The sequence below is a fragment of the Thunnus maccoyii genome, chromosome 8 (assembly GCF_910596095.1).
Source record: "Thunnus maccoyii chromosome 8, fThuMac1.1, whole genome shotgun sequence".
Lineage (NCBI taxonomy): Eukaryota > Metazoa > Chordata > Actinopteri > Scombriformes > Scombridae > Thunnus > Thunnus maccoyii.
This window is the reverse complement of record NC_056540.1, coordinates 5,177,585-5,202,449: the sequence shown is the minus strand read 5'-3', so window position 1 is coordinate 5,202,449 and position 24,865 is coordinate 5,177,585. Positions and strand designations below refer to the sequence as shown.

General features: G+C 50.7%; 1 protein-coding gene and 30 non-coding genes across 34 annotated transcripts in view; 30 read left to right on the top strand and 1 right to left on the bottom strand.

Annotated features, from left to right (window-relative positions):
• Window positions 1-24,865, bottom strand: part of LOC121902118 — a 61,206-nt gene that overhangs the window by 35,631 nt on the left and 710 nt on the right. The window lies entirely within an intron of this gene.
• On the top strand, window positions 431-621 carry LOC121902694. The gene has a single exon (XR_006097684.1). It is a non-coding gene; the product is annotated as a U2 spliceosomal RNA (small nuclear RNA).
• On the top strand, window positions 1,511-1,617 carry LOC121903006. Its single transcript, XR_006097966.1, has one exon. It is a non-coding gene; the product is annotated as a U6 spliceosomal RNA (small nuclear RNA).
• On the top strand, window positions 2,003-2,118 carry LOC121902908. The gene has a single exon (XR_006097876.1). It is a non-coding gene; the product is annotated as a U5 spliceosomal RNA (small nuclear RNA).
• LOC121902665 lies at window positions 2,938-3,128 on the top strand. The gene has a single exon (XR_006097656.1). It is a non-coding gene; the product is annotated as a U2 spliceosomal RNA (small nuclear RNA).
• Window positions 4,027-4,133, top strand: LOC121903004. Its single transcript, XR_006097965.1, has one exon. It is a non-coding gene; the product is annotated as a U6 spliceosomal RNA (small nuclear RNA).
• On the top strand, window positions 4,519-4,634 carry LOC121902907. The gene has a single exon (XR_006097875.1). It is a non-coding gene; the product is annotated as a U5 spliceosomal RNA (small nuclear RNA).
• Window positions 5,450-5,640, top strand: LOC121902688. The gene has a single exon (XR_006097678.1). It is a non-coding gene; the product is annotated as a U2 spliceosomal RNA (small nuclear RNA).
• Window positions 6,539-6,645, top strand: LOC121902949. Its single transcript, XR_006097914.1, has one exon. It is a non-coding gene; the product is annotated as a U6 spliceosomal RNA (small nuclear RNA).
• On the top strand, window positions 7,031-7,146 carry LOC121902905. Its single transcript, XR_006097873.1, has one exon. It is a non-coding gene; the product is annotated as a U5 spliceosomal RNA (small nuclear RNA).
• LOC121902664 lies at window positions 7,962-8,152 on the top strand. The gene has a single exon (XR_006097655.1). It is a non-coding gene; the product is annotated as a U2 spliceosomal RNA (small nuclear RNA).
• LOC121903003 lies at window positions 9,051-9,157 on the top strand. Its single transcript, XR_006097964.1, has one exon. It is a non-coding gene; the product is annotated as a U6 spliceosomal RNA (small nuclear RNA).
• LOC121902936 lies at window positions 9,543-9,658 on the top strand. Its single transcript, XR_006097903.1, has one exon. It is a non-coding gene; the product is annotated as a U5 spliceosomal RNA (small nuclear RNA).
• Window positions 10,474-10,664, top strand: LOC121902663. Its single transcript, XR_006097654.1, has one exon. It is a non-coding gene; the product is annotated as a U2 spliceosomal RNA (small nuclear RNA).
• Window positions 11,563-11,669, top strand: LOC121903002. The gene has a single exon (XR_006097963.1). It is a non-coding gene; the product is annotated as a U6 spliceosomal RNA (small nuclear RNA).
• Window positions 12,055-12,170, top strand: LOC121902904. Its single transcript, XR_006097872.1, has one exon. It is a non-coding gene; the product is annotated as a U5 spliceosomal RNA (small nuclear RNA).
• LOC121902662 lies at window positions 12,986-13,176 on the top strand. The gene has a single exon (XR_006097653.1). It is a non-coding gene; the product is annotated as a U2 spliceosomal RNA (small nuclear RNA).
• Window positions 14,075-14,181, top strand: LOC121903000. Its single transcript, XR_006097961.1, has one exon. It is a non-coding gene; the product is annotated as a U6 spliceosomal RNA (small nuclear RNA).
• LOC121902903 lies at window positions 14,567-14,682 on the top strand. The gene has a single exon (XR_006097871.1). It is a non-coding gene; the product is annotated as a U5 spliceosomal RNA (small nuclear RNA).
• LOC121902692 lies at window positions 15,498-15,688 on the top strand. The gene has a single exon (XR_006097682.1). It is a non-coding gene; the product is annotated as a U2 spliceosomal RNA (small nuclear RNA).
• Window positions 16,587-16,693, top strand: LOC121902998. The gene has a single exon (XR_006097960.1). It is a non-coding gene; the product is annotated as a U6 spliceosomal RNA (small nuclear RNA).
• On the top strand, window positions 17,079-17,194 carry LOC121902902. Its single transcript, XR_006097870.1, has one exon. It is a non-coding gene; the product is annotated as a U5 spliceosomal RNA (small nuclear RNA).
• On the top strand, window positions 18,010-18,200 carry LOC121902691. Its single transcript, XR_006097681.1, has one exon. It is a non-coding gene; the product is annotated as a U2 spliceosomal RNA (small nuclear RNA).
• On the top strand, window positions 19,099-19,205 carry LOC121902997. The gene has a single exon (XR_006097959.1). It is a non-coding gene; the product is annotated as a U6 spliceosomal RNA (small nuclear RNA).
• Window positions 19,591-19,706, top strand: LOC121902901. The gene has a single exon (XR_006097869.1). It is a non-coding gene; the product is annotated as a U5 spliceosomal RNA (small nuclear RNA).
• On the top strand, window positions 20,522-20,712 carry LOC121902690. Its single transcript, XR_006097680.1, has one exon. It is a non-coding gene; the product is annotated as a U2 spliceosomal RNA (small nuclear RNA).
• Window positions 21,611-21,717, top strand: LOC121902996. Its single transcript, XR_006097958.1, has one exon. It is a non-coding gene; the product is annotated as a U6 spliceosomal RNA (small nuclear RNA).
• LOC121902900 lies at window positions 22,103-22,218 on the top strand. The gene has a single exon (XR_006097868.1). It is a non-coding gene; the product is annotated as a U5 spliceosomal RNA (small nuclear RNA).
• Window positions 23,034-23,224, top strand: LOC121902661. The gene has a single exon (XR_006097652.1). It is a non-coding gene; the product is annotated as a U2 spliceosomal RNA (small nuclear RNA).
• Window positions 24,123-24,229, top strand: LOC121902995. The gene has a single exon (XR_006097957.1). It is a non-coding gene; the product is annotated as a U6 spliceosomal RNA (small nuclear RNA).
• LOC121902899 lies at window positions 24,615-24,730 on the top strand. The gene has a single exon (XR_006097867.1). It is a non-coding gene; the product is annotated as a U5 spliceosomal RNA (small nuclear RNA).

The following is a 24,865-nucleotide window of genomic DNA, read 5'->3' as shown; positions in this document are numbered from 1 at the left end:
TAACCAGAACTAGCCGTAGGTCCCACATTAACCCTGTTGTGGGGCGTCCCTCCCTCAAAGACGCCTCAAAGGCCATTGACGTCCGCAAGCCTTTCTGCATACCTCCCTTCTTCTTCCCGTGTCCTGTTTTATTTCATTTTGGTTGATTTCTCTCTGTGTCGTGTTTGTCTGTTTTATTAATCCATCTGTTTCAATTTTGCACGTGTATGTGTCTGTAAAGCACGTTGTGACTGTGTGTTTTAAAAAGTGCTGTATGAACAAAAGCTCACTTACTTACTTATTTACTTACTTACTTACTTACCTACTTACCAAGGAGCTCCTGGGCGGAGCTGCCAAGCGGCAGTCGTTCTTGCGGTCGTTTGAAACGACTGCACCACGACGAGCCAGAACTGTGCAGGAGGTGGGGCGGGGCAGCAAACAGCAAGGGTTCATCGCTTCTCGGCCTTTTGGCTAAGATCAAGTGTAGTATCTGTTCTTATCAGTTTAATATCTGATACGTCCTCTATAAGGGGACAACATATTAAAAGGATTTTTTGCACTTGGAGTTGAAAAAGGGGCTTGCTCTGTTCACTCCACGCATCGACCCGGCATTGCAGTGCCGCTGGGAACGGTGCACCCTTCTCTCTGCTTTGTGGAATGCCAATTACTCAGAAGAAATGCAGCAGCCTCCTCAGTCTGCCCGTCTCAGATGGCTGCATATCAGCCATGACAACTGGGGCAAAAGTGCGGCGTGCAATGTAGAGTGACACAGAGTGAGATTTGCACCTCTGATTTGATTAGCAGACAAACATGACAGAGAGGGAACGTTGCCGTGTTGCAAATAGCTGCGAAATACACGTCGAATCTGCACAGCATTTTCCCTGCGTTTGTCCTCACTGGAGTGTCTGCGGCCACCTGCCTACTTTTGTTGTCTGGTAGCCCGCGTCTGAAAACCAATCCTCAGCATTGCGGCGGGGTATGTCAATCACAGGTTCCTGCTCTCTGACAAAGTTTCTTGCCGGTTACATGTAGAAAATATATTGTGCATACCGAACGCGACATTCTCAAGAATGTCGTCGGCTCGGCCTTACCCGAAAAAGGGCCTCTTTGACCCAATGGGCCATCTAGTCCGGCACCCCCTGCTGGCTTTCAGAGAAGGGCGACAACCAAGGTCGGACACACGCCACAGGCAGATGCTCAGAGCCGTCCTGTCATGCGTCATAGGAGTGGATGCTTAGCTTTGGGGCCCAAATGAAGCCTCCTGCGTGACAGACAACTTGTGCGTGGCCCCCTCATTTGGCATGAGGCCATTTCTGGCCTTAACCCACTTTGTGATTTTCACAAGCATGCGCGAAGAAGTAGCAGGCAGTTGATAGCAACTGAAAACACAGCGATGTCAACGACAGAAAGGCCCCATCCCTCGCGCTTGTCGTGCTTAATGGTGCCGCCCACTGTCCTCCAGACTGCACCGCGGTCAAGGGGCCATTCTGCCCACGGGGTAGTAAAAGGGAAGCAGCGCCTGAGGACTTGTGTGCTTGCTACGGCAGCACGTATGAAAAATTGGATTCGATACAGAGAAGATTAGCATGGCCCCTGCGAAAGGATGACACGCAAAATCGTGAAGCGTTTCCACATTTTGATCCGCTTCTGATGTCTCCTGCTCCTCTCCAGCGCCTGAGGGGGACGGTAGTACTTTGGCTGCATTTCCTGGTCTTCTTTGTCGCGTTTGACCTCGTGGATAGGCAGCTTCCTAGTACTGGTTATCTGGGTGGCCAATGTTAGGCTCGGGGAGGCCAGCTAAGGAAAATATGTCCCCGGCATGTAGAACCTGCTTCGTAGTACAGGCCCCAGAAGGTCTAGTGGCAACGACGTGACAGACGAGCAATCCCGGCGCCCAAAACTCCCTGAAGCGCAGTGCGGGGTAGGGGAATGGGTGTGGCCCGGGAGGCGAGTGAGGCTCACCGTGAAGGTTGTGGCTGGGACGACTGGGCTCCTTGGGCTGCTGTCGAGGAGCGGGCCGTACTTACTCTGGTTTCTCTTCATAACGTACAAGTCTTTCGCCTTTTACTAAAGACTTCCGTGGAGAGGAACACCCACGAGTTAAATCTATTTTTGGCAGGCTTTGCAGTTTGGCAGAGCCTCGTGTGTTTGTGAAAAGCAAAAACAGCTGTCCATAACAAGATGTGTGGGAGCACCGATCCTTGTCACCGCTGCTACTCAGTTCATCGGCCCGCTTCACCCCAACGTTTAAGTCCACGGCCAAAGGTCTTCTAAAGGTATCACCTTCGACCAGTATACGACGCTTGACCGTCCCGTTAATGAGCTTGTCCAGTCCTGTTTTCCTCAGTTAAGAAATATTGCAAAAATAAGACCTATATTGTCCCCCGTTGTTCTCGAACAATGAATCCACGCGTTCATTTTCTCCCGTTTAGGCTACTGTAACTCCCTCTACACCTGCCTCGGTCAGTCTTCTTTAAAACGTTTACAGTTAATCCAAAATACAGCAGCTAGACTTCTAACCAGAACTAGCCGTAGGTCCCACATTAACCCTGTTGTGGGGCGTCCCTCCCTCAAAGACGCCTCAAAGGCCATTGACGTCCGCAAGCCTTTCTGCATACCTCCCTTCTTCTTCCCGTGTCCTGTTTTATTTCATTTTGGTTGATTTCTCTCTGTGTCGTGTTTGTCTGTTTTATTAATCCATCTGTTTCGATTTTGCACGTGTATGTGTCTGTAAAGCACGTTGTGACTGTGTGTTTTAAAAAGTGCTATATGAACAAAAGCTCACTTACTTACTTATTTACTTACTTACTTACTTACTTACTTACTTACCTACTTACCAAGGAGCTCCTGGGCGGAGCTGCCAAGCGGCAGTCGTTCTTGCGGTCGTTTGAAACGACTGCACCACGACGAGCCAGAACTGTGCAGGAGGTGGGGCGGGGCAGCAAACAGCAAGGGTTCATCGCTTCTCGGCCTTTTGGCTAAGATCAAGTGTAGTATCTGTTCTTATCAGTTTAATATCTGATACGTCCTCTATAAGGGGACAACATATTAAAAGGATTTTTTGCACTTGGAGTTGAAAAAGGGGCTTGCTCCGTTCACTCCACGCATCGACCCGGCATTGCAGTGCCGCTGGGAACGGTGCACCCTTCTCTCTGCTTTGTGGAATGCCAATTACTCAGAAGAAATGCAGCAGCCTCCTCAGTCTGCCCGTCTCAGATGGCTGCATATCAGCCATGACAACTGGGGCAAAAGTGCGGCGTGCAATGTAGAGTGACACAGAGTGAGATTTGCACCTCTGATTTGATTAGCAGACAAACATGACAGAGAGGGAACGTTGCCGTGTTGCAAATAGCTGCGAAATACACGTCGAATCTGCACAGCATTTTCCCTGCGTTTGTCCTCACTGGAGTGTCTGCGGCCACCTGCCTACTTTTGTTGTCTGGTAGCCCGCGTCTGAAAACCAATCCTCAGCATTGCGGCGGGGTATGTCAATCACAGGTTCCTGCTCTCTGACAAAGTTTCTTGCCGGTTACATGTAGAAAATATATTGTGCATACCGAACGCGACATTCTCAAGAATGTCGTCGGCTCGGCCTTACCCGAAAAAGGGCCTCGAGTAAGACTTTGACCCAATGGGCCATCTAGTCCGGCACCCCCTGCTGGCTTTCAGAGAAGGGCGACAACCAAGGTCGGACACACGCCACAGGCAGATGCTCAGAGCCGTCCTGTCATGCGTCATAGGAGTGGATGCTTAGCTTTGGGGAACAAATGAAGCCTCCTGCGTGACAGACAACTTGTGCGTGGCCCCCTCATTTGGCATGAGGCCATTTCTGGCCTTAACCCACTTTGTGATTTTCACAAGCATGCGCGAAGAAGTAGCAGGCAGTTGATAGCAACTGAAAACACAGCGATGTCAACGACAGAAAGGCCCCATCCCTCGCGCTTGTCGTGCTTAATGGTGCCGCCCACTGTCCTCCAGACTGCACCGCGGTCAAGGGGCCATTCTGCCCACGGGGTAGTAAAAGGGAAGCAGCGCCTGAGGACTTGTGTGCTTGCTACGGCAGCACGTATGAAAAATTGGATTCGATACAGAGAAGATTAGCATGGCCCCTGCGAAAGGATGACACGCAAAATCGTGAAGCGTTTCCACATTTTGATCCGCTTCTGATGTCTCCTGCTCCTCTCCAGCGCCTGAGGGGGACGGTAGTACTTTGGCTGCATTTCCTGGTCTTCTTTGTCGCGTTTGACCTCGTGGATAGGCAGCTTCCTAGTACTGGTTATCTGGGTGGCCAATGTTAGGCTCGGGGAGGCCAGCTAAGGAAAATATGTCCCCGGCATGTAGAACCTGCTTCGTAGTACAGGCCCCAGAAGGTCTAGTGGCAACGACGTGACAGACGAGCAATCCCGGCGCCCAAAACTCCCTGAAGCGCAGTGCGGGGTAGGGGAATGGGTGTGGCCCGGGAGGCGAGTGAGGCTCACCGTGAAGGTTGTGGCTGGGACGACTGGGCTCCTTGGGCTGCTGTCGAGGAGCGGGCCGTACTTACTCTGGTTTCTCTTCATAACGTACAAGTCTTTCGCCTTTTACTAAAGACTTCCGTGGAGAGGAACACCCACGAGTTAAATCTATTTTTGGCAGGCTTTGCAGTTTGGCAGAGCCTCGTGTGTTTGTGAAAAGCAAAAACAGCTGTCCATAACAAGATGTGTGGGAGCACCGATCCTTGTCACCGCTGCTACTCAGTTCATCGGCCCGCTTCACCCCAACGTTTAAGTCCACGGCCAAAGGTCTTCTAAAGGTATCACCTTCGACCAGTATACGACGCTTGACCGTCCCGTTAATGAGCTTGTCCAGTCCTGTTTTCCTCAGTTAAGAAATATTGCAAAAATAAGACCTATATTGTCCCCCGTTGTTCTCGAACAATGAATCCACGCGTTCATTTTCTCCCGTTTAGGCTACTGTAACTCCCTCTACACCTGCCTCGGTCAGTCTTCTTTAAAACGTTTACAGTTAATCCAAAATACAGCAGCTAGACTTCTAACCAGAACTAGCCGTAGGTCCCACATTAACCCTGTTGTGGGGCGTCCCTCCCTCAAAGACGCCTCAAAGGCCATTGACGTCCGCAAGCCTTTCTGCATACCTCCCTTCTTCTTCCCGTGTCCTGTTTTATTTCATTTTGGTTGATTTCTCTCTGTGTCGTGTTTGTCTGTTTTATTAATCCATCTGTTTCGATTTTGCACGTGTATGTGTCTGTAAAGCACGTTGTGACTGTGTGTTTTAAAAAGTGCTGTATGAACAAAAGCTCACTTACTTACTTATTTACTTACTTACTTACTTACTTACTTACCTACTTACCAAGGAGCTCCTGGGCGGAGCTGCCAAGCGGCAGTCGTTCTTGCGGTCGTTTGAAACGACTGCACCACGACGAGCCAGAACTGTGCAGGAGGTGGGGCGGGGCAGCAAACAGCAAGGGTTCATCGCTTCTCGGCCTTTTGGCTAAGATCAAGTGTAGTATCTGTTCTTATCAGTTTAATATCTGATACGTCCTCTATAAGGGGACAACATATTAAAAGGATTTTTTGCACTTGGAGTTGAAAAAGGGGCTTGCTCCGTTCACTCCACGCATCGTCCCGGCATTGCAGTGCCGCTGGGAACGGTGCACCCTTCTCTCTGCTTTGTGGAATGCCAATTACTCAGAAGAAACGCAGCAGCCTCCTCAGTCTGCCCGTCTCAGATGGCTGCATATCAGCCATGACAACTGGGGCAAAAGTGCGGCGTGCAATGTAGAGTGACACAGAGTGAGATTTGCACCTCTGATTTGATTAGCAAACAAACATGACAGAGAGGGAACGTTGCCGTGTTGCAAATAGCTGCGAAATACACGTCGAATCTGCACAGCATTTTCCCTGCGTTTGTCCTCACTGGAGTGTCTGCGGCCACCTGCCTACTTTTGTTGTCTGGTAGCCCGCGTCTGAAAACCAATCCTCAGCATTGCGGCGGGGTATGTCAATCACAGGTTCCTGCTCTCTGACAAAGTTTCTTGCCGGTTACATGTAGAAAATATATTGTGCATACCGAACGCGACATTCTCAAGAATGTCGTCGGCTCGGCCTTACCCGAAAAAGGGCCTCGAGTAAGACTTTGACCCAATGGGCCATCTAGTCCGGCACCCCCTGCTGGCTTTCAGAGAAGGGCGACAACCAAGGTCGGACACACGCCACAGGCAGATGCTCAGAGCCGTCCTGTCATGCGTCATAGGAGTGGATGCTTAGCTTTTGGGAACAAATGAAGCCTCCTGCGTGACAGACAACTTGTGCGTGGCCCCCTCATTTGGCATGAGGCCATTTCTGGCCTTAACCCACTTTGTGATTTTCACAAGCATGCGCGAAGAAGTAGCAGGCAGTTGATAGCAACTGAAAACACAGCGATGTCAACGACAGAAAGGCCCCATCCCTCGCGCTTGTCGTGCTTAATGGTGCCGCCCACTGTCCTCCAGACTGCACCGCGGTCAAGGGGCCATTCTGCCCACGGGGTAGTAAAAGGGAAGCAGCGCCTGAGGACTTGTGTGCTTGCTACGGCAGCACGTATGAAAAATTGGATTCGATACAGAGAAGATTAGCATGGCCCCTGCAAAAGGATGACACGCAAAATCGTGAAGCGTTTCCACATTTTGATCCGCTTCTGATGTCTCCTGCTCCTCTCCAGCGCCTGAGGGGGACGGTAGTACTTTGGCTGCATTTCCTGGTCTTCTTTGTCGCGTTTGACCTCGTGGATAGGCAGCTTCCTAGTACTGGTTATCTGGGTGGCCAATGTTAGGCTCGGGGAGGCCAGCTAAGGAAAATATGTCCCCGGCATGTAGAACCTGCTTCGTAGTACAGGCCCCAGAAGGTCTAGTGGCAACGACGTGACAGACGAGCAATCCCGGCGCCCAAAACTCCCTGAAGCGCAGTGCGGGGTAGGGGAATGGGTGTGGCCCGGGAGGCGAGTGAGGCTCACCGTGAAGTTTGTGGCTGGGACGACTGGGCTCCTTGGGCTGCTGTCGAGGAGCGGGCCGTACTTACTCTGGTTTCTCTTCATAACGTACAAGTCTTTCGCCTTTTACTAAAGACTTCCGTGGAGAGGAACACCCACGAGTTAAATCTATTTTTGGCAGGCTTTGCAGTTTGGCAGAGCCTCGTGTGTTTGTGAAAAGCAAAAACAGCTGTCCATAACAAGATGTGTGGGAGCACCGATCCTTGTCACCGCTGCTACTCAGTTCATCGGCCCGCTTCACCCCAACGTTTAAGTCCACGGCCAAAGGTCTTCTAAAGGTATCACCTTCGACCAGTATACGACGCTTGACCGTCCCGTTAATGAGCTTGTCCAGTCCTGTTTTCCTCAGTTAAGAAATATTGCAAAAATAAGACCTATATTGTCCCCCGTTGTTCTCGAACAATGAATCCACGCGTTCATTTTCTCCCGTTTAGGCTACTGTAACTCCCTCTACACCTGCCTCGGTCAGTCTTCTTTAAAACGTTTACAGTTAATCCAAAATACAGCAGCTAGACTTCTAACCAGAACTAGCCGTAGGTCCCACATTAACCCTGTTGTGGGGCGTCCCTCCCTCAAAGACGCCTCAAAGGCCATTGACGTCCGCAAGCCTTTCTGCATACCTCCCTTCTTCTTCCCGTGTCCTGTTTTATTTCATTTTGGTTGATTTCTCTCTGTGTCGTGTTTGTCTGTTTTATTAATCCATCTGTTTCGATTTTGCACGTGTATGTGTCTGTAAAGCACGTTGTGACTGTGTGTTTTAAAAAGTGCTGTATGAACAAAAGCTCACTTACTTACTTATTTACTTACTTACTTACTTACTTACTTACCTACTTACCAAGGAGCTCCTGGGCGGAGCTGCCAAGCGGCAGTCGTTCTTGCGGTCGTTTGAAACGACTGCACCACGACGAGCCAGAACTGTGCAGGAGGTGGGGCGGGGCAGCAAACAGCAAGGGTTCATCGCTTCTCGGCCTTTTGGCTAAGATCAAGTGTAGTATCTGTTCTTATCAGTTTAATATCTGATACGTCCTCTATAAGGGGACAACATATTAAAAGGATTTTTTGCACTTGGAGTTGAAAAAGGGGCTTGCTCCGTTCACTCCACGCATCGACCCGGCATTGCAGTGCCGCTGGGAACGGTGCACCCTTCTCTCTGCTTTGTGGAATGCCAATTACTCAGAAGAAACGCAGCAGCCTCCTCAGTCTGCCCGTCTCAGATGGCTGCATATCAGCCATGACAACTGGGGCAAAAGTGCGGCGTGCAATGTAGAGTGACACAGAGTGAGATTTGCACCTCTGATTTGATTAGCAGACAAACATGACAGAGAGGGAACGTTGCCGTGTTGCAAATAGCTGCGAAATACACGTCGAATCTGCACAGCATTTTCCCTGCGTTTGTCCTCACTGGAGTGTCTGCGGCCACCTGCCTACTTTTGTTGTCTGGTAGCCCGCGTCTGAAAACCAATCCTCAGCATTGCGGCGGGGTATGTCAATCACAGGTTCCTGCTCTCTGACAAAGTTTCTTGCCGGTTACATGTAGAAAATATATTGTGCATACCGAACGCGACATTCTCAAGAATGTCGTCGGCTCGGCCTTACCCGAAAAAGGGCCTCGAGTAAGACTTTGACCCAATGGGCCATCTAGTCCGGCACCCCCTGCTGGCTTTCAGAGAAGGGCGACAACCAAGGTCGGACACACGCCACAGGCAGATGCTCAGAGCCGTCCTGTCATGCGTCATAGGAGTGGATGCTTAGCTTTGGGGAACAAATGAAGCCTCCTGCGTGACAGACAACTTGTGCGTGGCCCCCTCATTTGGCATGAGGCCATTTCTGGCCTTAACCCACTTTGTGATTTTCACAAGCATGCGCGAAGAAGTAGCAGGCAGTTGATAGCAACTGAAAACACAGCGATGTCAACGACAGAAAGGCCCCATCCCTCGCGCTTGTCGTGCTTAATGGTGCCGCCCACTGTCCTCCAGACTGCACCGCGGTCAAGGGGCCATTCTGCCCACGGGGTAGTAAAAGGGAAGCAGCGCCTGAGGACTTGTGTGCTTGCTACGGCAGCACGTATGAAAAATTGGATTCGATACAGAGAAGATTAGCATGGCCCCTGCGAAAGGATGACACGCAAAATCGTGAAGCGTTTCCACATTTTGATCCGCTTCTGATGTCTCCTGCTCCTCTCCAGCGCCTGAGGGGGACGGTAGTACTTTGGCTGCATTTCCTGGTCTTCTTTGTCGCGTTTGACCTCGTGGATAGGCAGCTTCCTAGTACTGGTTATCTGGGTGGCCAATGTTAGGCTCGGGGAGGCCAGCTAAGGAAAATATGTCCCCGGCATGTAGAACCTGCTTCGTAGTACAGGCCCCAGAAGGTCTAGTGGCAACGACGTGACAGACGAGCAATCCCGGCGCCCAAAACTCCCTGAAGCGCAGTGCGGGGTAGGGGAATGGGTGTGGCCCGGGAGGCGAGTGAGGCTCACCGTGAAGGTTGTGGCTGGGACGACTGGGCTCCTTGGGCTGCTGTCGAGGAGCGGGCCGTACTTACTCTGGTTTCTCTTCATAACATACAAGTCTTTCGCCTTTTACTAAAGACTTCCGTGGAGAGGAACACCCACGAGTTAAATCTATTTTTGGCAGGCTTTGCAGTTTGGCAGAGCCTCGTGTGTTTGTGAAAAGCAAAAACAGCTGTCCATAACAAGATGTGTGGGAGCACCGATCCTTGTCACCGCTGCTACTCAGTTCATCGGCCCGCTTCACCCCAACGTTTAAGTCCACGGCCAAAGGTCTTCTAAAGGTATCACCTTCGACCAGTATACGACGCTTGACCGTCCCGTTAATGAGCTTGTCCAGTCCTGTTTTCCTCAGTTAAGAAATATTGCAAAAATAAGACCTATATTGTCCCCCGTTGTTCTCGAACAATGAATCCACGCGTTCATTTTCTCCCGTTTAGGCTACTGTAACTCCCTCTACACCTGCCTCGGTCAGTCTTCTTTAAAACGTTTACAGTTAATCCAAAATACAGCAGCTAGACTTCTAACCAGAACTAGCCGTAGGTCCCACATTAACCCTGTTGTGGGGCGTCCCTCCCTCAAAGACGCCTCAAAGGCCATTGACGTCCGCAAGCCTTTCTGCATACCTCCCTTCTTCTTCCCGTGTCCTGTTTTATTTCATTTTGGTTGATTTCTCTCTGTGTCGTGTTTGTCTGTTTTATTAATCCATCTGTTTCGATTTTGCACGTGTATGTGTCTGTAAAGCACGTTGTGACTGTGTGTTTTAAAAAGTGCTGTATGAACAAAAGCTCACTTACTTACTTATTTACTTACTTACTTACTTACTTACTTACCTACTTACCAAGGAGCTCCTGGGCGGAGCTGCCAAGCGGCAGTCGTTCTTGCGGTCGTTTGAAACGACTGCACCACGACGAGCCAGAACTGTGCAGGAGGTGGGGCGGGGCAGCAAACAGCAAGGGTTCATCGCTTCTCGGCCTTTTGGCTAAGATCAAGTGTAGTATCTGTTCTTATCAGTTTAATATCTGATACGTCCTCTATAAGGGGACAACATATTAAAAGGATTTTTTGCACTTGGAGTTGAAAAAGGGGCTTGCTCCGTTCACTCCACGCATCGACCCGGCATTGCAGTGCCGCTGGGAACGGTGCACCCTTCTCTCTGCTTTGTGGAATGCCAATTACTCAGAAGAAATGCAGCAGCCTCCTCAGTCTGCCCGTCTCAGATGGCTGCATATCAGCCATGACAACTGGGGCAAAAGTGCGGCGTGCAATGTAGAGTGACACAGAGTGAGATTTGCACCTCTGATTTGATTAGCAGACAAACATGACAGAGAGGGAACGTTGCCGTGTTGCAAATAGCTGCGAAATACACGTCGAATCTGCACAGCATTTTCCCTGCGTTTGTCCTCACTGGAGTGTCTGCGGCCACCTGCCTACTTTTGTTGTCTGGTAGCCCGCGTCTGAAAACCAATCCTCAGCATTGCGGCGGGGTATGTCAATCACAGGTTCCTGCTCTCTGACAAAGTTTCTTGCCGGTTACATGTAGAAAATATATTGTGCATACCGAACGCGACATTCTCAAGAATGTCGTCGGCTCGGCCTTACCCGAAAAAGGGCCTCGAGTAAGACTTTGACCCAATGGGCCATCTAGTCCGGCACCCCCTGCTGGCTTTCAGAGAAGGGCGACAACCAAGGTCGGACACACGCCACAGGCAGATGCTCAGAGCCGTCCTGTCATGCGTCATAGGAGTGGATGCTTAGCTTTGGGGAACAAATGAAGCCTCCTGCGTGACAGACAACTTGTGCGTGGCCCCCTCATTTGGCATGAGGCCATTTCTGGCCTTAACCCACTTTGTGATTTTCACAAGCATGCGCGAAGAAGTAGCAGGCAGTTGATAGCAACTGAAAACACAGCGATGTCAACGACAGAAAGGCCCCATCCCTCGCGCTTGTCGTGCTTAATGGTGCCGCCCACTGTCCTCCAGACTGCACCGCGGTCAAGGGGCCATTCTGCCCACGGGGTAGTAAAAGGGAAGCAGCGCCTGAGGACTTGTGTGCTTGCTACGGCAGCACGTATGAAAAATTGGATTCGATACAGAGAAGATTAGCATGGCCCCTGCGAAAGGATGACACGCAAAATCGTGAAGCGTTTCCACATTTTGATCCGCTTCTGATGTCTCCTGCTCCTCTCCAGCGCCTGAGGGGGACGGTAGTACTTTGGCTGCATTTCCTGGTCTTCTTTGTCGCGTTTGACCTCGTGGATAGGCAGCTTCCTAGTACTGGTTATCTGGGTGGCCAATGTTAGGCTCGGGGAGGCCAGCTAAGGAAAATATGTCCCCGGCATGTAGAACCTGCTTCGTAGTACAGGCCCCAGAAGGTCTAGTGGCAACGACGTGACAGACGAGCAATCCCGGCGCCCAAAACTCCCTGAAGCGCAGTGCGGGGTAGGGGAATGGGTGTGGCCCGGGAGGCGAGTGAGGCTCACCGTGAAGGTTGTGGCTGGGACGACTGGGCTCCTTGGGCTGCTGTCGAGGAGCGGGCCGTACTTACTCTGGTTTCTCTTCATAACGTACAAGTCTTTCGCCTTTTACTAAAGACTTCCGTGGAGAGGAACACCCACGAGTTAAATCTATTTTTGGCAGGCTTTGCAGTTTGGCAGAGCCTCGTGTGTTTGTGAAAAGCAAAAACAGCTGTCCATAACAAGATGTGTGGGAGCACCGATCCTTGTCACCGCTGCTACTCAGTTCATCGGCCCGCTTCACCCCAACGTTTAAGTCCACGGCCAAAGGTCTTCTAAAGGTATCACCTTCGACCAGTATACGACGCTTGACCGTCCCGTTAATGAGCTTGTCCAGTCCTGTTTTCCTCAGTTAAGAAATATTGCAAAAATAAGACCTATATTGTCCCCCGTTGTTCTCGAACAATGAATCCACGCGTTCATTTTCTCCCGTTTAGGCTACTGTAACTCCCTCTACACCTGCCTCGGTCAGTCTTCTTTAAAACGTTTACAGTTAATCCAAAATACAGCAGCTAGACTTCTAACCAGAACTAGCCGTAGGTCCCACATTAACCCTGTTGTGGGGCGTCCCTCCCTCAAAGACGCCTCAAAGGCCATTGACGTCCGCAAGCCTTTCTGCATACCTCCCTTCTTCTTCCCGTGTCCTGTTTTATTTCATTTTGGTTGATTTCTCTCTGTGTCGTGTTTGTCTGTTTTATTAATCCATCTGTTTCGATTTTGCACGTGTATGTGTCTGTAAAGCACGTTGTGACTGTGTGTTTTAAAAAGTGCTGTATGAACAAAAGCTCACTTACTTACTTATTTACTTACTTACTTACTTACTTACTTACCTACTTACCAAGGAGCTCCTGGGCGGAGCTGCCAAGCGGCAGTCGTTCTTGCGGTCGTTTGAAACGACTGCACCACGACGAGCCAGAACTGTGCAGGAGGTGGGGCGGGGCAGCAAACAGCAAGGGTTCATCGCTTCTCGGCCTTTTGGCTAAGATCAAGTGTAGTATCTGTTCTTATCAGTTTAATATCTGATACGTCCTCTATAAGGGGACAACATATTAAAAGGATTTTTTGCACTTGGAGTTGAAAAAGGGGCTTGCTCCGTTCACTCCACGCATCGACCCGGCATTGCAGTGCCGCTGGGAACGGTGCACCCTTCTCTCTGCTTTGTGGAATGCCAATTACTCAGAAGAAATGCAGCAGCCTCCTCAGTCTGCCCGTCTCAGATGGCTGCATATCAGCCATGACAACTGGGGCAAAAGTGCGGCGTGCAATGTAGAGTGACACAGAGTGAGATTTGCACCTCTGATTTGATTAGCAGACAAACATGACAGAGAGGGAACGTTGCCGTGTTGCAAATAGCTGCGAAATACACGTCGAATCTGCACAGCATTTTCCCTGCGTTTGTCCTCACTGGAGTGTCTGCGGCCACCTGCCTACTTTTGTTGTCTGGTAGCCCGCGTCTGAAAACCAATCCTCAGCATTGCGGCGGGGTATGTCAATCACAGGTTCCTGCTCTCTGACAAAGTTTCTTGCCGGTTACATGTAGAAAATATATTGTGCATACCGAACGCGACATTCTCAAGAATGTCGTCGGCTCGGCCTTACCCGAAAAAGGGCCTCGAGTAAGACTTTGACCCAATGGGCCATCTAGTCCGGCACCCCCTGCTGGCTTTCAGAGAAGGGCGACAACCAAGGTCGGACACACGCCACAGGCAGATGCTCAGAGCCGTCCTGTCATGCGTCATAGGAGTGGATGCTTAGCTTTGGGGAACAAATGAAGCCTCCTGCGTGACAGACAACTTGTGCGTGGCCCCCTCATTTGGCATGAGGCCATTTCTGGCCTTAACCCACTTTGTGATTTTCACAAGCATGCGCGAAGAAGTAGCAGGCAGTTGATAGCAACTGAAAACACAGCGATGTCAACGACAGAAAGGCCCCATCCCTCGCGCTTGTCGTGCTTAATGGTGCCGCCCACTGTCCTCCAGACTGCACCGCGGTCAAGGGGCCATTCTGCCCACGGGGTAGTAAAAGGGAAGCAGCGCCTGAGGACTTGTGTGCTTGCTACGGCAGCACGTATGAAAAATTGGATTCGATACAGAGAAGATTAGCATGGCCCCTGCGAAAGGATGACACGCAAAATCGTGAAGCGTTTCCACATTTTGATCCGCTTCTGATGTCTCCTGCTCCTCTCCAGCGCCTGAGGGGGACGGTAGTACTTTGGCTGCATTTCCTGGTCTTCTTTGTCGCGTTTGACCTCGTGGATAGGCAGCTTCCTAGTACTGGTTATCTGGGTGGCCAATGTTAGGCTCGGGGAGGCCAGCTAAGGAAAATATGTCCCCGGCATGTAGAACCTGCTTCGTAGTACAGGCCCCAGAAGGTCTAGTGGCAACGACGTGACAGACGAGCAATCCCGGCGCCCAAAACTCCCTGAAGCGCAGTGCGGGGTAGGGGAATGGGTGTGGCCCGGGAGGCGAGTGAGGCTCACCGTGAAGGTTGTGGCTGGGACGACTGGGCTCCTTGGGCTGCTGTCGAGGAGCGGGCCGTACTTACTCTGGTTTCTCTTCATAACGTACAAGTCTTTCGCCTTTTACTAAAGACTTCCGTGGAGAGGAACACCCACGAGTTAAATCTATTTTTGGCAGGCTTTGCAGTTTGGCAGAGCCTCGTGTGTTTGTGAAAAGCAAAAACAGCTGTCCATAACAAGATGTGTGGGAGCACCGATCCTTGTCACCGCTGCTACTCAGTTCATCGGCCCGCTTCACCCCAACGTTTAAGTCCACGGCCAAAGGTCTTCTAAAGGTATCACCTTCGACCAGTATACGACGCTTGACCGTCCCGTTAATGAGCTTGTCCAGTCCTGTTTTCCTCAGTTAAGAAATATTGCAAAAATAAGACCTATATTGTCCCCCGTTGTTCTCGAACAATGAATCCACGCGTTCATTTTCTCCCGTTTAGGCTACTGTAACTCCCTCTACACCTGCCTCGGTCAGTCTTCTTTAAAACGTTTACAGTTAATCCAAAATACAGCAGCTAGACTTCTAACCAGAACTAGCCGTAGGTCCCACATTAACCCTGTTGTGGGGCGTCCCTCCCTCAAAGACGCCTCAAAGGCCATTGACGTCCGCAAGCCTTTCTGCATACCTCCCTTCTTCTTCCCGTGTCCTGTTTTATTTCATTTTGGTTGATTTCTCTCTGTGTCGTGTTTGTCTGTTTTATTAATCCATCTGTTTCGATTTTGCACGTGTATGTGTCTGTAAAGCACGTTGTGACTGTGTGTTTTAAAAAGTGCTGTATGAACAAAAGCTCACTTACTTACTTATTTACTTACTTACTTACTTACTTACTTACCTACTTACCAAGGAGCTCCTGGGCGGAGCTGCCAAGCGGCAGTCGTTCTTGCGGTCGTTTGAAACGACTGCACCACGACGAGCCAGAACTGTGCAGGAGGTGGGGCGGGGCAGCAAACAGCAAGGGTTCATCGCTTCTCGGCCTTTTGGCTAAGATCAAGTGTAGTATCTGTTCTTATCAGTTTAATATCTGATACGTCCTCTATAAGGGGACAACATATTAAAAGGATTTTTTGCACTTGGAGTTGAAAAAGGGGCTTGCTCCGTTCACTCCACGCATCGACCCGGCATTGCAGTGCCGCTGGGAACGGTGCACACTTCTCTCTGCTTTGTGGAATGCCAATTACTCAGAAGAAATGCAGCAGCCTCCTCAGTCTGCCCGTCTCAGATGGCTGCATATCAGCCATGACAACTGGGGCAAAAGTGCGGCGTGCAATGTAGAGTGACACAGAGTGAGATTTGCACCTCTGATTTGATTAGCAGACAAACATGACAGAGAGGGAACGTTGCCGTGTTGCAAATAGCTGCGAAATACACGTCGAATCTGCACAGCATTTTCCCTGCGTTTGTCCTCACTGGAGTGTCTGCGGCCACCTGCCTACTTTTGTTGTCTGGTAGCCCGCGTCTGAAAACCAATCCTCAGCATTGCGGCGGGGTATGTCAATCACAGGTTCCTGCTCTCTGACAAAGTTTCTTGCCGGTTACATGTAGAAAATATATTGTGCATACCGAACGCGACATTCTCAAGAATGTCGTCGGCTCGGCCTTACCCGAAAAAGGGCCTCGAGTAAGACTTTGACCCAATGGGCCATCTAGTCCGGCACCCCCTGCTGGCTTTCAGAGAAGGGCGACAACCAAGGTCGGACACACGCCACAGGCAGATGCTCAGAGCCGTCCTGTCATGCGTCATAGGAGTGGATGCTTAGCTTTGGGGAACAAATGAAGCCTCCTGCGTGACAGACAACTTGTGCGTGGCCCCCTCATTTGGCATGAGGCCATTTCTGGCCTTAACCCACTTTGTGATTTTCACAAGCATGCGCGAAGAAGTAGCAGGCAGTTGATAGCAACTGAAAACACAGCGATGTCAACGACAGAAAGGCCCCATCCCTCGCGCTTGTCGTGCTTAATGGTGCCGCCCACTGTCCTCCAGACTGCACCGCGGTCAAGGGGCCATTCTGCCCACGGGGTAGTAAAAGGGAAGCAGCGCCTGAGGACTTGTGTGCTTGCTACGGCAGCACGTATGAAAAATTGGATTCGATACAGAGAAGATTAGCATGGCCCCTGCGAAAGGATGACACGCAAAATCGTGAAGCGTTTCCACATTTTGATCCGCTTCTGATGTCTCCTGCTCCTCTCCAGCGCCTGAGGGGGACGGTAGTACTTTGGCTGCATTTCCTGGTCTTCTTTGTCGCGTTTGACCTCGTGGATAGGCAGCTTCCTAGTACTGGTTATCTGGGTGGCCAATGTTAGGCTCGGGGAGGCCAGCTAAGGAAAATATGTCCCCGGCATGTAGAACCTGCTTCGTAGTACAGGCCCCAGAAGGTCTAGTGGCAACGACGTGACAGACGAGCAATCCCGGCGCCCAAAACTCCCTGAAGCGCAGTGCGGGGTAGGGGAATGGGTGTGGCCCGGGAGGCGAGTGAGGCTCACCGTGAAGGTTGTGGCTGGGACGACTGGGCTCCTTGGGCTGCTGTCGAGGAGCGGGCCGTACTTACTCTGGTTTCTCTTCATAACGTACAAGTCTTTCGCCTTTTACTAAAGACTTCCGTGGAGAGGAACACCCACGAGTTAAATCTATTTTTGGCAGGCTTTGCAGTTTGGCAGAGCCTCGTGTGTTTGTGAAAAGCAAAAACAGCTGTCCATAACAAGATGTGTGGGAGCACCGATCCTTGTCACCGCTGCTACTCAGTTCATCGGCCCGCTTCACCCCAACCTTTAAGTCCACGGCCAAAGGTCTTCTAAAGGTATCACCTTCGACCAGTATACGACGCTTGACCGTCCCGTTAATGAGCTTGTCCAGTCCTGTTTTCCTCAGTTAAGAAATATTGCAAAAATAAGACCTATATTGTCCCCCGTTGTTCTCGAACAATGAATCCACGCGTTCATTTTCTCCCGTTTAGGCTACTGTAACTCCCTCTACACCTGCCTCGGTCAGTCTTCTTTAAAACGTTTACAGTTAATCCAAAATACAGCAGCTAGACTTCTAACCAGAACTAGCCGTAGGTCCCACATTAACCCTGTTGTGGGGCGTCCCTCCCTCAAAGACGCCTCAAAGGCCATTGACGTCCGCAAGCCTTTCTGCATACCTCCCTTCTTCTTCCCGTGTCCTGTTTTATTTCATTTTGGTTGATTTCTCTCTGTGTCGTGTTTGTCTGTTTTATTAATCCATCTGTTTCGATTTTGCACGTGTATGTGTCTGTAAAGCACGTTGTGACTGTGTGTTTTAAAAAGTGCTGTATGAACAAAAGCTCACTTACTTACTTATTTACTTACTTACTTACTTACTTACTTACCTACTTACCAAGGAGCTCCTGGGCGGAGCTGCCAAGCGGCAGTCGTTCTTGCGGTCGTTTGAAACGACTGCACCACGACGAGCCAGAACTGTGCAGGAGGTGGGGCGGGGCAGCAAACAGCAAGGGTTCATCGCTTCTCGGCCTTTTGGCTAAGATCAAGTGTAGTATCTGTTCTTATCAGTTTAATATCTGATACGTCCTCTATAAGGGGACAACATATTAAAAGGATTTTTTGCACTTGGAGTTGAAAAAGGGGCTTGCTCCGTTCACTCCACGCATCGACCCGGCATTGCAGTGCCGCTGGGAACGGTGCACACTTCTCTCTGCTTTGTGGAATGCCAATTACTCAGAAGAAATGCAGCAGCCTCCTCAGTCTGCCCGTCTCAGATGGCTGCATATCAGCCATGACAACTGGGGCAAAAGTGCGGCGTGCAATGTAGAGTGACACAGAGTGAGATTTGCACCTCTGATTTGATTAGCAGACAAACATGACAGAGAGGGAACGTTGCCGTGTTGCAAATAGCTGCGAAATACACGTCGAATCTGCACAGCATTTTCCCTGCGTTTGTCCTCACTGGAGTGTCTGCGGCCACCTGCCTACTTTTGTTGTCTGGTAGCCCGCGTCTGAAAACCAATCCTCAGCATTGCGGCGGGGTATGTCAATCACAGGTTCCTGCTCTCTGACAAAGTTTCTTGCCGGTTACATGTAGAAAATATATTGTGCATACCGAACGCGACATTCTCAAGAATGTCGTCGGCTCGGCCTTACCCGAAAAAGGGCCTCGAGTAAGACTTTGACCCAATGGGCCATCTAGTCCGGCACCCCCTGCTGGCTTTCAGAGAAGGGCGACAACCAAGGTCGGACACACGCCACAGGCAGATGCTCAGAGCCGTCCTGTCATGCGTCATAGGAGTGGATGCTTAGCTTTGGGGAACAAATGAAGCCTCCTGCGTGACAGACAACTTGTGCGTGGCCCCCTCATTTGGCATGAGGCCATTTCTGGCCTTAACCCACTTTGTGATTTTCACAAGCATGCGCGAAGAAGTAGCAGGCAGTTGATAGCAACTGAAAACACAGCGATGTCAACGACAGAAAGGCCCCATCCCTCGCGCTTGTCGTGCTTAATGGTGCCGCCCACTGTCCTCCAGACTGCACCGCGGTCAAGGGGCCATTCTGCCCACGGGGTAGTAAAAGGGAAGCAGCGCCTGAGGACTTGTGTGCTTGCTACGGCAGCACGTATGAAAAATTGGATTCGATACAGAGAAGATTAGCATGGCCCCTGCGAAAGGATGACACGCAAAATCGTGAAGCGTTTCCACATTTTGATCCGCTTCTGATGTCTCCTGCTCCTCTCCAGCGCCTGAGGGGGACGGTAGTACTTTGGCTGCATTTCCTGGTCTTCTTTGTCGCGTTTGACCTCGTGGATAGGCAGCTTCCTAGTACTGGTTATCTGGGTGGCCAATGTTAGGCTCGGGGAGGCCAGCTAAGGAAAATATGTCCCCGGCATGTAGAACCTGCTTCGTAGTACAGGCCCCAGAAGGTCTAGTGGCAACGACGTGACAGACGAGCAATCCCGGCGCCCAAAACTCCCTGAAGCGCAGTGCGGGGTAGGGGAATGGGTGTGGCCCGGGAGGCGAGTGAGGCTCACCGTGAAGGTTGTGGCTGGGACGACTGGGCTCCTTGGGCTGCTGTCGAGGAGCGGGCCGTACTTACTCTGGTTTCTCTTCATAACGTACAAGTCTTTCGCCTTTTACTAAAGACTTCCGTGGAGAGGAACACCCACGAGTTAAATCTATTTTTGGCAGGCTTTGCAGTTTGGCAGAGCCTCGTGTGTTTGTGAAAAGCAAAAACAGCTGTCCATAACAAGATGTGTGGGAGCACCGATCCTTGTCACCGCTGCTACTCAGTTCATCGGCCCGCTTCACCCCAACCTTTAAGTCCACGGCCAAAGGTCTTCTAAAGGTATCACCTTCGACCAGTATACGACGCTTGACCGTCCCGTTAATGAGCTTGTCCAGTCCTGTTTTCCTCAGTTAAGAAATATTGCAAAAATAAGACCTATATTGTCCCCCGTTGTTCTCGAACAATGAATCCACGCGTTCATTTTCTCCCGTTTAGGCTACTGTAACTCCCTCTACACCTGCCTCGGTCAGTCTTCTTTAAAACGTTTACAGTTAATCCAAAATACAGCAGCTAGACTTCTAACCAGAACTAGCCGTAGGTCCCACATTAACCCTGTTGTGGGGCGTCCCTCCCTCAAAGACGCCTCAAAGGCCATTGACGTCCGCAAGCCTTTCTGCATACCTCCCTTCTTCTTCCCGTGTCCTGTTTTATTTCATTTTGGTTGATTTCTCTCTGTGTCGTGTTTGTCTGTTTTATTAATCCATCTGTTTCGATTTTGCACGTGTATGTGTCTGTAAAGCACGTTGTGACTGTGTGTTTTAAAAAGTGCTGTATGAACAAAAGCTCACTTACTTACTTATTTACTTACTTACTTACTTACTTACTTACCTACTTACCAAGGAGCTCCTGGGCGGAGCTGCCAAGCGGCAGTCGTTCTTGCGGTCGTTTGAAACGACTGCACCACGACGAGCCAGAACTGTGCAGGAGGTGGGGCGGGGCAGCAAACAGCAAGGGTTCATCGCTTCTCGGCCTTTTGGCTAAGATCAAGTGTAGTATCTGTTCTTATCAGTTTAATATCTGATACGTCCTCTATAAGGGGACAACATATTAAAAGGATTTTTTGCACTTGGAGTTGAAAAAGGGGCTTGCTCCGTTCACTCCACGCATCGACCCGGCATTGCAGTGCCGCTGGGAACGGTGCACACTTCTCTCTGCTTTGTGGAATGCCAATTACTCAGAAGAAATGCAGCAGCCTCCTCAGTCTGCCCGTCTCAGATGGCTGCATATCAGCCATGACAACTGGGGCAAAAGTGCGGCGTGCAATGTAGAGTGACACAGAGTGAGATTTGCACCTCTGATTTGATTAGCAGACAAACATGACAGAGAGGGAACGTTGCCGTGTTGCAAATAGCTGCGAAATACACGTCGAATCTGCACAGCATTTTCCCTGCGTTTGTCCTCACTGGAGTGTCTGCGGCCACCTGCCTACTTTTGTTGTCTGGTAGCCCGCGTCTGAAAACCAATCCTCAGCATTGCGGCGGGGTATGTCAATCACAGGTTCCTGCTCTCTGACAAAGTTTCTTGCCGGTTACATGTAGAAAATATATTGTGCATACCGAACGCGACATTCTCAAGAATGTCGTCGGCTCGGCCTTACCCGAAAAAGGGCCTCGAGTAAGACTTTGACCCAATGGGCCATCTAGTCCGGCACCCCCTGCTGGCTTTCAGAGAAGGGCGACAACCAAGGTCGGACACACGCCACAGGCAGATGCTCAGAGCCGTCCTGTCATGCGTCATAGGAGTGGATGCTTAGCTTTGGGGAACAAATGAAGCCTCCTGCGTGACAGACAACTTGTGCGTGGCCCCCTCATTTGGCATGAGGCCATTTCTGGCCTTAACCCACTTTGTGATTTTCACAAGCATGCGCGAAGAAGTAGCAGGCAGTTGATAGCAACTGAAAACACAGCGATGTCAACGACAGAAAGGCCCCATCCCTCGCGCTTGTCGTGCTTAATGGTGCCGCCCACTGTCCTCCAGACTGCACCGCGGTCAAGGGGCCATTCTGCCCACGGGGTAGTAAAAGGGAAGCAGCGCCTGAGGACTTGTGTGCTTGCTACGGCAGCACGTATGAAAAATTGGATTCGATACAGAGAAGATTAGCATGGCCCCTGCGAAAGGATGACACGCAAAATCGTGAAGCGTTTCCACATTTTGATCCGCTTCTGATGTCTCCTGCTCCTCTCCAGCGCCTGAGGGGGACGGTAGTACTTTGGCTGCATTTCCTGGTCTTCTTTGTCGCGTTTGACCTCGTGGATAGGCAGCTTCCTAGTACTGGTTATCTGGGTGGCCAATGTTAGGCTCGGGGAGGCCAGCTAAGGAAAATATGTCCCCGGCATGTAGAACCTGCTTCGTAGTACAGGCCCCAGAAGGTCTAGTGGCAACGACGTGACAGACGAGCAATCCCGGCGCCCAAAACTCCCTGAAGCGCAGTGCGGGGTAGGGGAATGGGTGTGGCCCGGGAGGCGAGTGAGGCTCACCGTGAAGGTTGTGGCTGGGACGACTGGGCTCCTTGGGCTGCTGTCGAGGAGCGGGCCGTACTTACTCTGGTTTCTCTTCATAACGTACAAGTCTTTCGCCTTTTACTAAAGACTTCCGTGGAGAGGAACACCCACGAGTTAAATCTATTTTTGGCAGGCTTTGCAGTTTGGCAGAGCCTCGTGTGTTTGTGAAAAGCAAAAACAGCTGTCCATAACAAGATGTGTGGGAGCACCGATCCTTGTCACCGCTGCTACTCAGTTCATCGGCCCGCTTCACCCCAACGTTTAAGTCCACGGCCAAAGGTCTTCTAAAGGTATCACCTTCGACCAGTATACGACGCTTGACCGTCCCGTTAATGAGCTTGTCCAGTCCTGTTTTCCTCAGTTAAGAAATATTGCAAAAATAAGACCTATATTGTCCCCCGTTGTTCTCGAACAATGAATCCACGCGTTCATTTTCTCCCGTTTAGGCTACTGTAACTCCCTCTACACCTGCCTCGGTCAGTCTTCTTTAAAACGTTTACAGTTAATCCAAAATACAGCAGCTAGACTTCTAACCAGAACTAGCCGTAGGTCCCACATTAACCCTGTTGTGGGGCGTCCCTCCCTCAAAGACGCCTCAAAGGCCATTGACGTCCGCAAGCCTTTCTGCATACCTCCCTTCTTCTTCCCGTGTCCTGTTTTATTTCATTTTGGTTGATTTCTCTCTGTGTCGTGTTTGTCTGTTTTATTAATCCATCTGTTTCGATTTTGCACGTGTATGTGTCTGTAAAGCACGTTGTGACTGTGTGTTTTAAAAAGTGCTGTATGAACAAAAGCTCACTTACTTACTTATTTACTTACTTACTTACTTACTTACTTACCTACTTACCAAGGAGCTCCTGGGCGGAGCTGCCAAGCGGCAGTCGTTCTTGCGGTCGTTTGAAACGACTGCACCACGACGAGCCAGAACTGTGCAGGAGGTGGGGCGGGGCAGCAAACAGCAAGGGTTCATCGCTTCTCGGCCTTTTGGCTAAGATCAAGTGTAGTATCTGTTCTTATCAGTTTAATATCTGATACGTCCTCTATAAGGGGACAACATATTAAAAGGATTTTTTGCACTTGGAGTTGAAAAAGGGGCTTGCTCCGTTCACTCCACGCATCGACCCGGCATTGCAGTGCCGCTGGGAACGGTGCACCCTTCTCTCTGCTTTGTGGAATGCCAATTACTCAGAAGAAATGCAGCAGCCTCCTCAGTCTGCCCGTCTCAGATGGCTGCATATCAGCCATGACAACTGGGGCAAAAGTGCGGCGTGCAATGTAGAGTGACACAGAGTGAGATTTGCACCTCTGATTTGATTAGCAGACAAACATGACAGAGAGGGAACGTTGCCGTGTTGCAAATAGCTGCGAAATACACGTCGAATCTGCACAGCATTTTCCCTGCGTTTGTCCTCACTGGAGTGTCTGCGGCCACCTGCCTACTTTTGTTGTCTGGTAGCCCGCGTCTGAAAACCAATCCTCAGCATTGCGGCGGGGTATGTCAATCACAGGTTCCTGCTCTCTGACAAAGTTTCTTGCCGGTTACATGTAGAAAATATATTGTGCATACCGAACGCGACATTCTCAAGAATGTCGTCGGCTCGGCCTTACCCGAAAAAGGGCCTCGAGTAAGACTTTGACCCAATGGGCCATCTAGTCCGGCACCCCCTGCTGGCTTTCAGAGAAGGGCGACAACCAAGGTCGGACACACGCCACAGGCAGATGCTCAGAGCCGTCCTGTCATGCGTCATAGGAGTGGATGCTTAGCTTTGGGGAACAAATGAAGCCTCCTGCGTGACAGACAACTTGTGCGTGGCCCCCTCATTTGGCATGAGGCCATTTCTGGCCTTAACCCACTTTGTGATTTTCACAAGCATGCGCGAAGAAGTAGCAGGCAGTTGATAGCAACTGAAAACACAGCGATGTCAACGACAGAAAGGCCCCATCCCTCGCGCTTGTCGTGCTTAATGGTGCCGCCCACTGTCCTCCAGACTGCACCGCGGTCAAGGGGCCATTCTGCCCACGGGGTAGTAAAAGGGAAGCAGCGCCTGAGGACTTGTGTGCTTGCTACGGCAGCACGTATGAAAAATTGGATTCGATACAGAGAAGATTAGCATGGCCCCTGCGAAAGGATGACACGCAAAATCGTGAAGCGTTTCCACATTTTGATCCGCTTCTGATGTCTCCTGCTCCTCTCCAGCGCCTGAGGGGGACGGTAGTACTTTGGCTGCATTTCCTGGTCTTCTTTGTCGCGTTTGACCTCGTGGATAGGCAGCTTCCTAGTACTGGTTATCTGGGTGGCCAATGTTAGGCTCGGGGAGGCCAGCTAAGGAAAATATGTCCCCGGCATGTAGAACCTGCTTCGTAGTACAGGCCCCAGAAGGTCTAGTGGCAACGACGTGACAGACGAGCAATCCCGGCGCCCAAAACTCCCTGAAGCGCAGTGCGGGGTAGGGGAATGGGTGTGGCCCGGGAGGCGAGTGAGGCTCACCGTGAAGGTTGTGGCTGGGACGACTGGGCTCCTTGGGCTGCTGTCGAGGAGCGGGCCGTACTTACTCTGGTTTCTCTTCATAACGTACAAGTCTTTCGCCTTTTACTAAAGACTTCCGTGGAGAGGAACACCCACGAGTTAAATCTATTTTTGGCAGGCTTTGCAGTTTGGCAGAGCCTCGTGTGTTTGTGAAAAGCAAAAACAGCTGTCCATAACAAGATGTGTGGGAGCACCGATCCTTGTCACCGCTGCTACTCAGTTCATCGGCCCGCTTCACCCCAACGTTTAAGTCCACGGCCAAAGGTCTTCTAA